Genomic DNA, 18,287 nt, shown 5'->3' on the forward strand with positions numbered 1-18,287 from the left:
GGGATGCCAAAGAGTCCTCATGAACACACCAGTCTGACTGAATGACCTCAGCTAGGCTAGAACTGTGAAACCCACAGATGTCTCTCACCTTTCTAAATCAAGTGTTGTTCACCACAGTAAAACAGTTACAGTGATCTGCTGCAACACACACAGTTTGGTGGCAGAAAGAGAGTCCCAGAAAATGGACTGCCCGTAAGTAACACATGCTGGAAAACCACATGGCTGCAATAGCCTCTTGAATCATACGCCTGTCATCTTCCCAACTTTAAACTGCTTGGCAAAAGAACAAGAAAAGTCAAACAGGAAATAATGAGGAAAATTTGTCTTCGTTCTCAAGTCCATCAGAGCAATCAATGAAACTTCAAGCTCAGCAAGGACAGAAATATCACCTGATGACTCTGAAATCCTGCACCCAAAGGCAGCCTTTCCTCATCTGCAGCACAGTGCACTTCTACAAGTCACTCCTCAAAAACCAGACACAGTACAGAGCAAATGGGAGAAGGTAACCAAGACATCACTCACAAATTTCCCCTGAATAATTCAGATTCTATCACTGCCATATTCTGCATTGCCTGCTGATGGATGTCCACAGTGGCAAGCAACAAATCTCACTCCTGGTACGAGTGAGTTTGACATAAAAGCAGTATGAGCTCTACAGTTGGGGCAAGTAGGAAATCATGCTGCTGCTGCTGCTGCCCAGGCTGACAGAGGAAATCACGTTCCTTGTGTTGCCATCTTGGTATGGACAACACCACCCTGCTTCCCATAAGGACAGCTGCTTCTCAGTTGGGGTGGCAACTGAGCTGGGCAACAGAAGACAGGAGGAAGAGGAAGGCAGTCTAAAAATGCCTGCAACAGAACAGCTGGCACATTGCAGCAAGGCAGACACGATAGGGACTCAGTGAAAAGGACACTGGATATTGTGCTGCCAGATTCACACAACCATAAAAGTCACAACTGTGTTATCTGCACCAGCAACTAGCCACAGAGTCCACTGAACAGCACCTCCAGTATTCTGGCAGGTGTCTGTAGCATGACTACTTCATTCATATATCACCATTCTTAACAGCATGCCCTACCTTCCCTTTCTAAGTCCAGAAAATTTTAAACAAGTAAATCTGACAGAATGTGCAGTTCCCTGTTATAGAATAGGCAGCATATAGAACATTGACAATATAGATAACACCATTTAAAATGCCATTAAAATTAGGCGGGAGAGAACATCACCTTCTTTCACAAGGAATCAATTATACATTTCTTAATTAAAACTCCTCTACATATATTAAACTTCAGATTATTTACTACATTCGCAGGAACAGAAGTCACAGGGAATGCAAATAGTGACTTGGTGACATAGGTACTGAACTGAGGTAGAAAGTGAGGTTATTCTACTCTAGGAAAATCAGATCTCCTAAGAAATCAGCATAATGGGCCACTGAGATGAGCTCGGATGGTTGGGATAATGCCAAGGCTGTGGGCTTGATTCCCATATGGGCCACTCACTTAAGAGCTCATCTTGATGGTCCTTGTGGATTCCTTTCAACTCAGAATATCTTGTGATAATCCCTCCTTGCTGCCAAGTTCTGGAAGAGTCCATCTTGACCACAACCCCTGGAGAATTCCACATCACCTACAGTCCCTTTGAGGACACTACCTTTGAGGATAGTACCAAAGGCAAACATTTCACTTGGCCAGAAAAACATCAGTGCACATGGCAGAACCTAGAAAGTCCACTCAAACCGCACCATTCTTTAGCAGTCTTCACCCACAGTTAACTGATGACAATTGGTGTGTTGCAAAAATACATTAACAAAACTCTAGTAAACCAAAGGTTGTCTAGAGCAGAATGGCTAAGTTCTCCCTGCTCACATTATCAAGCACTTGCTCGTACCTCACATTACTTCCCAAAGGTCAGATTTCATTCCAAAAGCTGACTGTCCATCAGGTGCACTGCAATTATCTGTATTACAGAGCCACCCTTCTACTCTGCTTATGGTTTGCACTGCATCTCCCAGCTCAAATTCCACCTCCTGAGATCACCTACACCAACAGCATCTTACCTGCAGCTCTCTGAAGCTGCACACATTGCACCAAACAAACAGCACATCTAAAGGCAGTGGTCTCCTCCAGTGGTATTACTTTCTGGAAAAGGAAAGAGTTCTTAGACAAGAAGTACAGAACTCATCTCTCTATGTGAGATTTTTTCCAACATCATAGCAATCTAACCACTGTAGGTAAGAGATGCTGAAAGCTTTTATATAAAGCCATCCTACAAGCACAAATGCACAGCTTTGCCAGCACTGAGGCTTGAGAAATTGGATTCCTACGTCACAGAACTTCTATAAAGTAGGAGCAGAAAAAGCAAGTAGCTATTACGTGTTTGTCTGACCAATTTGGTCTCATGACAGTAGAATTATGCAAGTGTCTACACGCATATGAATCACATGCCTCAAAAAGTGCTGTTGCAAGCCATAAACCACTTTTCCTCAAATTTCACACTAACCAGATTTAAGAGTAACACCAAATTGATATTTTGCAGTGGTCAGGCAAAGTTGATGAACTCACAAGTATCACCCAAAAAGATCAATCATCAATGCAATAACATGTTCATCAGTTATTTACACTCAGTGTTTTACATAAATAAGACTTCTTCAATGAAGCCTATCAATTTGCAAATGTTATATCAAGGGCAGCATACTTAAGTCACTCCTTTTTAATTAAGGATAAATTAAGGATTTAATGAGTTCAGAGTTCTTACATTGTTCCCTTGGTGCCTGTAAGAAAATACTCTACAAAGGAAGGGGCAAAAATCATGTTCTCCTTTTGCACCTCTCTCTACTGTGAAATACACCCCCTGAAGTTGACCACCAGAACTTTTTACACTGGCATTATATAGAAGCATCTTTATAAAGTACATGGTATCTGACTACACAAACCAACAGAACTTCCTCAGCCCTTCCAAGTCTTGACTCTGAGCGATGACAACACCATTAAGTGACAACAGTTTCCAGGACACTCATATTCACGTTGCCTATTGGAAGTTCCTTATTACCAGAAAGGGTTGCAGTCCATGTATCATGTCTGACAGGTACAGTGGGTTTTTCCATGTTCAGTTTCTTTCCTGTACTTGGTCCTTCTGTTCTCAAGTTCAGCCCAAGGCTGAGTCCTTTCCTGATCCATCAACTTGAATTTTAGAAGTTTCTTAAGATTAAACATTACAGTCATTCTGACTGGAAGCAGACTTAATGGTGGTAAAAGATGAAACCTCCTAAACCCTGAAACTACAGCAGAAAGAACAGGATGAAATTCAACATGCCCTAGATTCTAAATCCCAAACCTGACAAGCGATCACAACTATATAGATTTTTACCCCCAATATTTTGAAATATCAAGTTAGCGATCTACACAGGCCTTTTTTATTCCTCATACAACCTCTCTCCCTGAATTTTTACAAAAAAAAAGTAGAACGAAAGATGAAGGTGACAGAATAACTTCAGAGTCTGGCTTTTCATAGCCTTTAACATGAACTTCTAACATGCAACAGGCTGCTGTAACAAAGCCAAGATAACTGAGGTTATCTTGGATTGTCCTACAACCACACCCAGGAATGCAATGCACGCCAGAACTCCGCAGTTGGTCACAGACATGGCGCAGGAGGGATCGCAGTGCGCACTGAGTCGGTTTCTCACCGCTGGAATAACGCATTTAGGCGGGCGTGCTATAAATACCCCGTGCTGGAGATACAGGAGGAGATTGGAGCCATATGTGGGAGAACCAAATATTCATTACACACCGAGTGAAGTTCCAGCAACGCAAAATAAAGGAATAAGAGGAGATTCAGGAAATGGCCTACTTTAAGGCATACAGCCTGCATGTTCTGAACTCACAGAGAAACAGAGCAACCAAGAAATAAGGCTGGGAAAGAAATCAGAAGTTTGGGCTACAGAAAAATCCCCCTTGTATATTACACACTAATGCATACAATCCTGTTGTCGAATTTATGTTTTCTACATAAAACAAGTAAAGTTTGTGTGAAAAAACAGATTAGCTAGTAAGGCAAAAATCCCAAAAGATGTGAGTGACGGCATAAGTTAACTTTATAGAACACATCTAAAGTTTGCCCAAGCTTAAGACCATATTCATAGCTGAACATACGTGTGATCTGCTCCAGTTTTTGCTGCTAAATTGTCTTACTCCTTTTTTTGTTTCTTCATTTGTTTGTTTGATGGGGAGTGGAGGGTGTTGTTCTACTAAGAGCATTTTTACTTTTCAAAATATTCTCTATAGGTATGTGTCTTTTCTACTAAAAAGGAATTTTTAAATTTTGTTACAGCTACATTCCTCTTCTAGAAGCCACCCTGGACTCACAAAACAATGAATATCTGAAAAGAATTTTAAAAAATGTCTTACATTTTACTAGAGTGAAGACAACCTAAAACAAACTTTTATATTTTTTTTCCTAAAGGGCTAGACGGGTGTGGGTGGTGCAGAATAGGACTATTTGACATACTTATTTCCCTGATACTGGAAAGAAGGTTAGAAAGCATTCCTAAAATATTTTATAGTCTTGAGATTCAAGTAGGAGACTGTATTTCCTGCTGGATAATAGTATTATGTTACACATGAAAACGACTATGTCAGTAAAATTAAAACAGCTACAACATGTGAAGCTCTCAGCAGAGCTCCTGTTGCGTTTGAAGGGACCAAGGGAATTCAACACACCAGCAAGAGAGATGACTGAATACCTCTGTAAAACCCAAGTATCCCAGCTTGATGTCCATCATGTGAAGTAAATCTATACTCACTCTGGTACAAATTTAGAACCTAGACCTCTGACTGATTCTCCTTAATAAAATTATTTTGGGAATGGGAAAGAAAAGAAACAATACGCATAGGTACCCAGAGATTATGGGAGCAGGCTATATGTGTCAGTATTACTGACTAAGCATTATGTCCCAGGTCTGAGAAGAAAAAAAATTAAGGAAATAACTAAAATATGAATAAAAAGAGATTACCTCATCACTGGCACAGCTATTGCTAAGTGACATTTTATGTAGTTTTTACTGTGACTAATTATTGACAGGCATCACAGAAGAAATAGATTTTGAGTAGAAATCTGAATATCTATAGCATCAGCTTAATGAGTGTGATGTTTAAAACCAAATCCAAGGCAAGATTCAAGTCTTCAAACCAGAGAAACATTTAAATTCATCTACTAAATACACGGTAAGAACATCTAGTGTTTACTTACATTTACATTATATTACATTTCAAAGGTTCAAACTTTCCACATATCAGTAACTAGTAACCTTTTGTGAATCTATTTTAAGTGGTTAAAAATTCTCCTTATGCAAACAATTAGAGGAACTTTTTACGATCTCACTGAAGTTAAAGGTTTAGCTTGAGATGAATTCCAAGAACATGAAGAGCACTTCTACACAATGTTCTCAGTTATATTAGGATACACATTTTAAAATAAGGAATAAAATTTAAAAAAAAGGAATAAAAAGGAATAAACTCCCTGAGGATGCTCCACAATTTATTTATGATCTTTCATAGAATCTCTCAAATTCTAAAGCTCACAAAATCTTAAGACAAAAAAGATTTGGTATTCAGTTTTTAAGAAATGATGGGGAAAATCACAAGCTTAATTCAGGGAATAAACAGATTACACAACCAGTCAAAGAAAGGAGAACTGACAGAGTATATTGTTGTACCTAATTCAAAAAAGTGCTAACAAATACCTCCTTCAATAATTTGAATGCAGCCCACCCAGGATTTGAAAACTACAAAACATTCACTTTAACATATAGTATTAAGTTGTTGGTTTCCATAACACTTTACTTACCATATGGAAAAAAAAAAAAAAAAAAGTCTGTTCTTTTAAGGACTCCACAGATTACTACCCATACAGACTTGGTCAGTTACACTACAGAAAAATCCAGATGATACGGTTTCCCAAAATTCAGAGCATGAAAAGGTAAAGTTCTGCAAAAGAGAGAAGGTAAGGCAAGAATATAGCTGTGACACAGGCTTCACTGGAAGGGCTGCCCTGAGACACTCCCTGCAAATTCTCTTCACCACCCACGCCCCCTCACATTAGGCATCCACATATGATATGCAACAGGAAGGGCCTGGACAGCCTCATCCTGGGTCAGGTGCACTGGGACACTTTGGGAAACCCAAACCAACTGCACATGGCCTCAAAGGCCACAGCCAGGTTACCTAACGTGGATCTGGGAAACTGCAGTGTACACAAACCAAAGCCACCTTCAGCTGCCTTGTTCTGCACACGTTCTGGTAGTGTCTGCATCAGTTCTGAGACTCCAAACATTTTCTACCAAACTACTACTGTCTTAATACCTGAGGACAACTCAATCAGAAGCAATAGCTATAGGCTGCTAGAGAAGTTAGCACAGCTTACTGTGACTGTTGCTTTAATATTACCAGAGCAGCAACTTACACATTCACATAAAATTAAAAATATAATCTACAGAACACCGTTTTTTGTTTATCCCTGCAGTTAATCTGCTCATGAAGTCCCTCCTTCTGTGACAGATAATGAAAACCAGTGAGTTTTAGGAGGCAACAACAGTCCTCCACTTGGGTACAACATCCTCAGTGAAACCTTCAGCAACATCCTGCCTTTTCTGCAAAGCCTGAGCAATTGCATCAGTGGGACTGGAGATGTCTCATTTCCTCTGCATCTTCAAGGCTTACAAAATGTCTTGCCAGCTCCAGCTGTGTTCACTGATAACGTAAGACAGCTTGTAAAAAGCAACTGAGAAGGAGCAGGAAGAGCTCCAGAGTGAAACATTTGGGTATGTACAGCATGTAGTAGGTTTAGTTCTATAAACTGAATTTTGTGTTATTCGTGAATCCTGTTTTCACTCATTCAAGTTTGTCTTTATGACTGACAGAGCTACTTTACTCTTCAGCACACACCTATAAAAATAACTGTGCAGACAGGATCCCAAGGTGTACTAATAAGACAGTTACAAGCCTAGACAGCAGACAGCCTATTCCAAAGGAGCTTAATACTTAATGGAAGCATAGAGGCCTACAATTACACAGCTAAGTCCCAATATATGTTTTTTACAAGATCAGAGCTGGAGAAATTCACCTGTCCTGAGAAGGAAAGAAGCCAAAAGGCAGATGAGAGATAGAGGCAGCTGGGATGACATTCCCAGAATTTCTCCCTGCAGCTTTGAATTGAAGAAGTCACTGGTGGTTTTTACCCCTCTTGAACTACCACAATATATTCAGTCAACACAGTTTACTTCATCATTAAGGACCAGAGCAAATATCCAGAATAAGTTTCTCTGTAAAGAGGGTCTACAAATACTTAGAAATATGAAAATATACCTCCCCCTCCCCATTTAGTTATACATACCATGGTTGTTTGCTAATGGCATATGTGAGCTTCTGCATTTCTATCCATTTTTCTTAAACAAACTTACTTATTTCTATCATGCCAAGTACAAACTACTGCATGTACACAGAACTAAAAGCAGAGAATCATCATTCCCATTTAGAAAGTAGAAGGAAACTTGCTTAACCTGAAAAGATGCAGTTTGAATCCCAGCCTGAAATACACTGCAAAATTTACGTAGATGGCAATTGTGGTGGGAGGGAGAGAAGTTCTACGTATTCTTTCATTTGAGAACCCAAAATTCTTGCAGTTACAAAATTTTAGTCAACTTTTAGGCAACACTGCCTGACCACTTCCCAAAACTTGGGACAGCAGAGGTAGTGACTTCAAGATGGCATATTTATAGCAAACAGAACCCACATACTGCCACTAATTCTATAATTAAACACTAAAGCAAGATGCTATTATGAACACAATGTCTCTGGCAACATTCCACATTCAGATGGACACTGAAATATCTTTTAGATAATTGAACTCGATCTAATCTGGAGTTGGTATTTCCTGGCCAATGATGACTAACTCTTCTAAACCATCATTAAGTATCAGGAAATACCCACCCCCAACATCAATCACTATCTAAACATACACCAAAGTATCATGTTTTGAACACCTTCACTCACAAATAAATATCCTACAAAAGTGAGGGGAAGAAAAACCCTTTCCATCAGTCCTCAAGTAACAAAAATACAAAATCAAGTCCTAATATTAATAACAAAATGTGAGTTAGAGCCAGACTTCCAGCTCACTTGTAGAGTTTCACAAGATAACACTGGGTTCTTCCACAGTTATCTAATTCCTTTCATTCATACATTAAAATGCTACCAGAATTAAACTGATCCAAACCACTACTATGGGATGGTGGGTTAGAGAATAAGACTGTGTACAGTGAGGACACTGGTCTTGCACAGCTCTGCTGTGCCCTTCCCTCTCAGCTTCCCAGGTGCACTGTCCTGCTGCCCCGACCAATTCCAGTCCTCAGCAACCCACGCAAAGAAACAGCCAAAGAGCCTCTGTGCAAACTCCACCTAAAGGAGAAGCCACTCCTTTTCATCTCCATTTTCTGTTCCATTAAAAACAGCAGAGGAAAGAAAGCACTTCTTAGCTAAAAACAAAGAAAAAGAACCCGTGGTAAGTGAAAGACAACATCACATTTATATTCAGGAAGGCTCAGGAGTGGACAATTGTCCTCTTCATTTCTGTAGAAACCAAAATTAAAGGCTCTCAGTAGGAAAGTCACGGCTCTAATCCCTTCTTCCCCATCTCACTGAAGGTACTAATAGAAAGTTTTCATCACAGCAGTCAACACATCACTATGTTGTGAATATAAATGTAACCCAAAGGGACTGCCATGATTTCCTCTCCTATCCTTTTCCATCTTTTTTTCCCCTTTAAAGGCAAAAGATTTGCTTTACAACTGCCATGAGTGCACCAAAACTATTTCTAATTTACTGAGAATTACAAAATACTTTCATCCCTGATGAAATTACTAGTTGATATTAATTATGCTACTATTCTTCTATTAGAATTCTACATACTTAGCTTAAGTTGGCATGTGGTTCTCTGTAAGTCAAACACTTCCTAATTAAATCCTAAAATTCTATCAAATATCAATACTTAAAACTGCTACCTTGAAGCAAATCTACAGCTTGCGTATCAAGAATGATTTTGTTTCAACAATCATTCTGGTGAGTAGAGCCTACTGCCTGAATAAAGCACCGGGTTTTTTTATTTGGAACATGAAAAATCAAACCTCTTATGAAAATTGATATTCATTCCCATCCCAACCCTCCTCCCAGAAGAGCTAACCACTTATCAAACCACTACAGTAGATCTTCTGGCAGCTCTTTGAGCTGTAATCAGAGATGAGACTTACATTCAAATCTTTGGGGGAAAACACCACCACAACACAGAGCACACACACACAGAGAATCCCCTTCATAATTTAATTTTAATCTGAAAACATGTTGCGTCAGCAGTAAAATGAAATTCAGCTTTTTTGGAGAACACTTTAACGGCAGATTTTTTGGACCAACACCCGCATAAGCAGAGTGCTACACCTGGGAAAACACATTAAACTACTGGTTCAGAATTCAGTTTGCAGACCAGTGAGCACATAAGTCCCACCAGCATTAACTGGCATGATACCACTTGCACTCCTTGTGCCAAGTAGTTTTCAAAATGCTACATCCATGTCACTGAAATTAAACTAGTGACATTTTTTCAAACTGGGAAGCTTACATAATGAAGAGCAATACTACAAGTAATCCAGAAGTAGCACTCACTTAACAGCAACTAACAGCGTTGTAAGGACAGAAATGAGTTCCTACACAGAAAAAAAAGTTCACAAGAAAACTTCCAACAGAAAACTGCTTTAAAAATAATAAAAATCATTTAAAAATCCCTACTAACCGAGCCCTCAAATTCTACTATATAAAGGTGTCTAAAATTAGTCTATATAGATGTGAAGGATGTAAATTAAGAGTTATGATTTGAGGGGAAAAAATGAACAAAAAAACAAAGCCAAACACTACCAAAAAACTCCCTCAGCATTTACCTTGCTGTTTAAAGCAGCTGTGTCACATGGAGTAAAACAGCCCACTAAACTCTATCTACAAACCAAGGGCAAAGTTTTAAACTAATCAGTACAAAGGTCTTCAAGAAATTGAGTTTTCATAAATTACAGCTTTGCACACAGCTCAGTTTACAATGTGGACTTTGTAAAGATTTGAGACTTTCCTAGTGACGTGCCTCTGAGTACACAACAATATGAGGAAGTGCTGGAGCTAATACCCCTCTTCTCTCCAGACAGTCACATATCAAAGGTGCATCATTGTTTAAAATGGCTCCAGTTCCAAAGGGTGAAGATCTACTCCCTGTCCCGTCTTGACCTTAAGGGAGGGACACACTGTCCACCAAAACATCCTGTCAGGAAAGCAGTAAGAAGCGTGCAAATTTGGAGATTAGGATAATAAATACACTTCTGCTGGTTACTTATTTTGGCTTTCAAAAAAATTGTTGTCGAAGAACACAGAGGCTTTTCTAACCAAGCCTTGTCCAGGCCAGAAATCCTGGTGAACACGTTCACTTGGCAGCTGCAGGGAACTAGGAACAAAGTGAAGCCCCCTGTGTGGTAGTCTTGTGTAAAAGTTTTCATTGTTACATGCATTCTCTTTTGAAGTTACATGTTTCCTGAAACTGGTTTAGCAGAACAAAACTGCTATTAATTATTTGCTATTTCTTCCAATATAGATATTTGGAATTTATGTGAGCATAGTCCAATTTATGTGAACTTAGTCTGTTCACTAAGTAAAGTGTGTGCATCTGTTTAGGAAAAAAAATGGGATGTTTACTGCTTTGGGGTTTTTTTCTGTGTTTCCTTTCTCAGGACTGCCTTCCCAAACCTGTGAGGAGATGCCTATGACAGAAGAAACAAGATCAACAAGTATTTTAATCAGGTTCATTTTCAATATTTCTTAGGACTGGCACCAAGTTCTTACAGAACAAGCTGTTAAGGTCAATAATAAACTGCAGGGCTCCTAAATAAACTGGTAATATTGTACCTATTTCTCTCATGAGTAAAATTACTGCTTTTTACTGGTCAAAAGGTCTTATTTTCTTAAAATACAAAATTAACAGAAAGACTGGCTCGAATTACTCAAATGACTACTTTGAATATGGTTTTACTGTGGTCTTTATTATCAGACCTTTGTATTTATCTACCAGTTTTCTCAAGATGAATACTGGTCTCTGCATTTTTCTTGAAGTTCATGCAAGTGGAGAGCATTGAGCAAAAGAGCAACATTATTTCAATCTTTTTTTAGTAAAACGTCTGCTGAAAATGACACAAAAGCTTAATTCAGGTTAATGTTATAAACCTTAACAATGTTTACTGGAGTGAAGCAGTTGGACAAGCCTGCTCTCATGTTTAGTTCAATTGCTAAGCATCAGCAAGTAGTTTGCATCTCTAGATATTTGCACTTGAAACTGAGATGTGGAGGAAAATAAACCTGGCAGATGAGATCTCAAACACTTAGTATTTTTTCCAGCTCAAGCTTTTCATACCTTAGATAAAATGCATTACCTCATTTTTTAACATCAGGTTAAGGTTGACAGCTAAGAATCTTTTAGAGAGAGAATGTAATTTTATCTAACAGCAAAGAGAATTGTGCAAGCAACACACAGCAAAACACAAAGCCAAGTCAGAGAATCAGATTTGATCTTGCATATATTAAAGCCTAGTTCAAACAGTGAAGCTCATTTTCACTCTGTACTTTTTAACACAATGACAAAGCAAATCACACAACCCAGACTGAATAAACCAGATGTTACAATTTACAGGCTCTAGTCACATTCCTTCCAATCTATACACACCATTTTCTATAAAGTAAAGCAAGACTGAGATTCCATTTCTCAGGAACTAGAAGTACTGTTAAATTCACAGATGACATTTTAAATAATAAAGAAATACATTAGTACATGGAAAAGATCCATAAATATATTCTTTTAGAAAGCATCACTACATTATGAACTGCTACTTGGGCTTTATACAAACTTACTGGAAAAAAATAACCCTTCCTCAAAGAGTTGTTACAGAATTGTTTGGTTTTCACTGTATTTTTGCTGTTCAGCTTCAATTGCACTGAGCAACCTTTAAGTGAAAAAGTTAGTTTTTGAGGTCCAGTTTCAGACTGAGCAAAGTCTATCCAAAGATTTTCATGAAGTCCTGCACTGCTCACCTGCCTGCAATGCTATGGTTTTCATATTGCACTGTGGCATAATTATTTCTATTTAAAATGAGAAAACAACTCTGTTTAAACAATTACTGTCACTTTGAGATCTTCAACAAACTACACTGAAGTCATGCTACTGGACACGTCAGGGACTTGACTACCGTCTTTTTAAAAAGGAAAATCAACTTCATTTAATTCCTGCTTGGATCTAGACATCTGGAATCAAGTATATACATGAGGAAGAACCACACAGCTGCAACTGTATAAATATTTTTCTTACCATTTCCCTGCCAAGAGTATCTCAAAATTATAAGATCAATTTCACAGACAAGAAATAAAACAAAGGTCACACAGGCAGAAAGGCTTTTAGAATCTGGGTATCCATATTTGGCATGACAGGTATTCCTGGGCCAACAGACAGTCTCATCTTGGATCACATTTTCCAGATTTTGTTTTCTGTGAACTTCTGAGGTGGAGCTTGTGTCTCCTTAACCCGGTATAATGATTATCACTGATTTTATCATAAGAATTTCTGGCATCCACTTCAAATAACAATCCAGCAGACAACACACATTCCAGCTTGCGTTATTAGGATTAAAACTTGAACCCCTTTCTATTGATATATTCCTTCCAGCAAGGGTTATCTAAGCAATTGCCAAACTGATTGCAGTTGATTATAGTATGATGATGCATAGACACATTTGTTAGCTGAAAATGCTGCAAAAAATTTAAGTCTTCAGAGGTTTGATTTATAAATAAGCTTGAGAATGCCCCTTTGATATAACACAGTACTTTGGAACCCATAAAGCATCTGGAACAGTATTTCTAGATTCAGAACACCAGGAGAGATTATTTTTTTTGATCACCTCCAGCCAAACAGACTGCATTCTGCCTTCTCATACAAACCTGTGATACCTGTGTGACTTCAATATCAAAATTAATACATAAGGTCATCTATCACTGATGCGCTAAAAAATCCATTCTTTCCTTAGCAGACACATCTGGTAAGCCAATATAAGTAAAAAGTTAACCACAGAAGCCTGCAAAGGTGTTGTGTGTATAGATGAATGTCTATATCAAGTAGCAGTGGCACCAATTCTTTGGCACTTATTCTTTGCATAATCACATTTATCAAAGTTTGGGGCTTGGTTTGGTTTTGTACTGTGGCTAAACAACACTGACAAACATTAGCATTCCAGAGACTGCCCATATTTTAGAAACCTGCAATGGCTTTTCCACTCATACACCACCATTCATGAAGGAACAAAGCTATGGAATGATATTACAGTATCAGACCACAATAAAGACATACTGCAGCAGACCAGCTCAAACCTTAGATAACAGAAATTGATACACTGGGCTGTTTAGAAGAGAAGAGCATAATTTGCAGCATACAATGATTCCATGTTCTCCTTCTGAAGTTTGCAAACTATTATGCTTCTAAGATCACACTGAGCACTGATGCTACAAAGCTTTTCACTTCTTTCAAACAACTGTGGTCACATTAGAGTTTCACTTTATAAGGTTTGTGAAAACCTTCCAGAATGCACACACTCCTACTTACTGTGCAAGTTTGGCCATGACAATTGATACGGGTCATCTTCCTTAAGTGCTTCTCGTGGATTCCAATTTCTTGTATCAAATGCTTTATATGGCATCACACAAGATGCTTAACATGCACATCAGCACTTCTATTAAAGCTATTCTGGTCACCTGTAAACACAGACAACTTAAGACTCTGTTCCTAATCTTCATCCTCAAAGGTTTTGCCTCTTCACAGCCCACTTCTCTGCAACCATTAACTACACCTAATGTATTTCAAAAGATGAGAACTGTGAACAAAATCTTGAAAGAGAGGTGCTTCAGCAAACAGCAATGGGAAGTGACAATACTCATTTTGAAGACTTTAAGACAGTTGGAAGCTGTCCTTAAATGTTGCACTTTCACAAAGAAACAACTTACAAATCACATGCAGCTTGTGGCAGCAGGGATGACTACAGACTGGGTTCAGCAACACAGGGATAGACAGCCAGGAACCCTGAAAATTTTCAAGGGGCAAATAAGCTGTGATTAAAACCACTTTCACATTCCTCGCCTCACTGAAGTCTGACATCAAGTAACATTTAAATAATCGTCCAGAGCTGTGAAAATCACCTCATCAAAACTTCAAGTATTCTTAAAATCAAAGTTTTAGTTTTGTTATCACAGTCTTCTCTAGGATTTGACAGTTCTCTCCAAATAGTTTTTGCATATTTTAGTCTTATCACCACAAGTAAACAGCAGTATGCTGCTCAAGGCAGAGTACCAGCAGTCTGCCACCAGCTGCCAACGGTGTGAGCAGTGAAATTACAGGGATGATGATGCTGGAATGAAGACACCCTTCCAGCAGATTTGCTTGCTGAACACTTTTAAGTAAGATTTCTTTCAGCCCATGCCTTTAGCCTGTTGAGGTCCCTCTGAACAGCAGCACAGGCATCTGTTGTACCATCCACTCCTCCCAATTTTGCATCATCTATGAACTTGCTGCGGGTGCACAGTGTCCCATCACTCAGGTATTAATGAAAATAAACAGCCCAGGCCCTGCTATCAACCCCTAGGGCACACCACTGCTAATTGGCCTACAGCTGGACTTGGTGTCACCACCCTTTGAGCCCAGCATTTCAGCCAATTTGCAATCCCTTTCCCTGTCTACTTAGCTAGACCAGATGGCGAGACTGTTAGGGGAGACAATGACAAAAGCACTGTTAAAGTCAAACAGTACAAAATTCTCTTTTCTCCTCTACCAACCCAGTCATTTTGTCACAGAGGGCTGCCAGGCTGATCAAGCACGATTTCCCCTTCTTAAAGCTACAATAACTATTGCTAATCATCTTCATGTCCTTCTTATGTTTGGAAATGGCTTCAACAGGAAAATTTGCTCCATCATCTTCCCAGGGGTCTAGGTAAGGCTGAGCAGTCTGCAAATACCCAGGCCCTCCTGCCCTTCTTGGAGGCAAAAATAACACTTGCATTCTTTCAGTCCTCAAGAAGAGTCTTCTATTACCTCAATCTTTCAAAAACAATTCAGAGTAGTTTTGCTACAATATCAGCTCTCTGACCACTCATAAGTGCATTCTATCAATTCCCATGGACTTTCTTATAGCATTCTTTTTAAAATGTTTCCTTACTTGTTCCTTTTCTACTGAGACTAAATCTTCACTGCTCCACATTTTCCCACTAGTCTCTAAGGCCTAGGGCTCCAGACAACAAATTGTACCAATAAAGACCAAGGTAAAAAAGACATCTAGAACCTCAGTTTTTTTCATGTTTTCCTTCACGTCCCTCTGGCTGGTGATGCACTTGCAGAAGTCTTTCCTGTTGCCTTCACGTCCCTAAACACTTCCCTGAAAATGGAGGTCCAAAGCCAATCCCAGCCACATCTCTTCTACATTCAGGAAGTGCAGTGAAGTTCAGATTCAAACAAGAGTAAGGTATGGGGAAAGGCACTTCTTGAAAACCTTCCTACTGGGCCTAGTCTAACTTAACCATTGTAATACAGTGCACACAAAACAAGGAAACCATAACCAACTCCAAACTGCCTCTCTACTCTGTTTAACCTTACAACACAAGGATCATGCTAATGATGGCTAAGCTTGCTCCTGCAGTCAAAACCAGAGCCTGACTGACAGATGTGATATGCACTGGAATGAGCCTGATTAGGCAGTGACACAGCTGTCTTCTCAACAGTAGCACATCCTCTGTGTCTGTAACTGTGGTGAAAGTGAATCCTGACTGTCAGGAAATTTAAATGATGCATCCCAGTGGTTATATATTCTGTGTTTCACATTATACAGCTCTTTCATCCTATGTAGTAACTCATACCTTATGGCCTGCCCTGCATCTCTAGGGCAAGACAACGTCATACACGTGTCAAGAGGTGAAATGTTATAACCAACAATTTAAACAACTCACTAGCTCTGGGTAGTGTATGCATTGAAGATCTGAGTGGACATGGTAAATGATTGTGCTACCAACAGGCACATACCAAAGCCAGCTTTATGCCACAGGATAGTGGATGCTGCACTCACATGCAAAGGGTGATAAAAGCAGTTCTGAGAATTGAAATTGTAATTTAGGGTAACAAGCTGGTTTAAAAGTGTCCAAAACAAACAGCAGCAGTAAAAGTGTAGAGAAATAGAGACTAGCTGATATTAACAGCCTGGCACCTGTCAAGACAAAAATGAGATCTTTACACTTATAAAAAGCAAGGTATTCGCAAACTTCAGTGTGTTTTAAAATTACAAATTATTTCAACCCTAACTAAGGCTAAGTTAGCAATTAAGAGGGATAAAGAAAATCCAATTTTGCAGAAGTCCAGATATGCTTTAGTACATCCAGCCAGAGGCATTCCAGCTACTCTACCACTGTGTGACATGAGGCAACCCTTAAAGGCACAAAAGAGTCTGAACATCTCTAGAAACACAACAAAGAAAGAAAAGCTGAGGAAACCAACAGTATGCCCTTAATCAGTTCCCTCTAAATCGGTGACTCCCTAACTGATTTAACAGGTTTTTTTAAAAGCCTTTGAACAAAACTTTAATTAAATCTATTCCAAAACAAGCACCCATTTTGACTTAGTGCTCTAGGTAAAACTCCAGTGCATTTACAAGTATAATCAGTTCAGCGCAGTTCTCCTTCTTTCCTCTATAAATACAGCTATTTATGTTTGACCCCAACCCACACTAAAACTCAAACACCCCCAGCATGCATCTCTTTCATCTACTTGTATTTCACAACCTGATCAACAGTAAACGGCAGATGAAGAAAACTTGGGTGTGATACCTTCAGAAAACAGAAAGGGTTTTTTCTGAGTGTGATAGTGAATATAAAGATCTGCCTGAGCAAGTGCTTTTACTAGTGGAAATGCATCATACCTGCACAAAAAAATACTGTTTTCACAGAATCATAGAATTCGTTTGGGTTGGAAGAGAGCTTTTAAATTCATTTAGTCCAACGCCTCTAGCAATGAGCAGGGATATCTTCAGCTAGATCAGGTTGTTTAAAGCCCCACACAACCTGACCTTGAACACTTCCAGGGATGGGGCATCTACCACCTCTCTGGGCAACCTGTTCCAGCGTTTCACCTCCCTAACTGTAAAACATTTCTTCCATAGGTCTGATCCAAACAGACTCCTCCAGCTCGAAATCATTACTCCTTGTCCTGCTGCAACAGACTTTGCTAAAATACTTGTCTTTCTATTAGGCCCTTTGAGTACTGAAGGCTGCAATAAGATCTACCCAGAGCCTTCTCCTGGCTGAACAATCCCAACTCTTTCAGCTTTTCCTTATAGGAGAGGTGCTCCAGCCCTCTCATTGTCTTCATGGCCCTCCTCTGGACTCACTCCAAGAGGTCTGTGTCCTTCCTGCGCTGGGGACCCCAGAGCTGGATGCAGCCCTGTGAGCAGAGCGTGTCATCAGCGCATCTGCCCACGGTGCACACAATCCCTTTATGTCATTAATAAAGACATTAAACAGCACAGACACCTGAGGGACACCATTTGTCACCAACAAACTAGTAAAGAAGAAAACCAAGATATTAATTATATGAAAATTAGTGTTGTTTATTTAAATTTTACTCATTTTCCAGTTACTACTCTAGTTCTATTAACATCCATCTATTCAAAAAAGCAAAATTATATCTCTTCTCAATACATTAATTGAAAATCCAGGTATTAACATGAGACCTGTAACATCTCAAAGCCGTGTCTGTATTGACACAATTCTGACCAAGCATTTGAAAGTCTGTCTTGAAACAGCACAATAGGTCACACCACTCAGCATTTCACACATCTAAAGAGGCATCTGAGCATGGAAAGCAAAGACCACTTGCATCTCTACAAGTTATTTCTACACATACCAAGGAAAAAGTGTGATCAACTGACAAGAAGCAATTTTAATAAAAGGTTTTAAAATAATTATTTTTGCCCAGAAACTGAGGGCAATCACTAATTAGTAGATACTCAGGTCTGTTATAGTCGCAGTATTTAGGTTTTTAGCAAAACATGCAGAAAAAAGCTTCACCAAAGCAAAAATCTTACTAGTGATCCACAGGTCAGACACAGCTCATCAGAGAATTCCACTTCAGA

The 18,287-nt window shown here is 39.2% G+C and overlaps 1 protein-coding gene across 4 annotated transcripts in view; it reads right to left on the bottom strand.

Moving 5' to 3' along the window:
- The window catches only part of NUMB (NUMB endocytic adaptor protein), a 92,003-nt gene that overhangs the window by 49,420 nt on the left and 24,296 nt on the right, over nt 1-18,287 (bottom strand). The window contains exon 1 of one of the 4 annotated variants that reach the window (XM_083863547.1): nt 9,987-10,037. The exons of 2 other annotated variants lie outside the window; for them this stretch is intronic. The gene's annotated coding sequence lies outside the window, so the exon portion shown is untranslated. Of the gene's footprint in view, nt 1-2,060; nt 2,127-9,986; nt 10,038-18,287 lie in introns of those variants that run through there. One more of the 4 variants, XM_083863548.1, reaches the window with a different exon arrangement.

Source organism: Zosterops lateralis (genome assembly GCF_965231275.1).
Source record: "Zosterops lateralis genome assembly, chromosome: 6".
NCBI classification, from domain to species: domain Eukaryota; kingdom Metazoa; phylum Chordata; class Aves; order Passeriformes; family Zosteropidae; genus Zosterops; species Zosterops lateralis.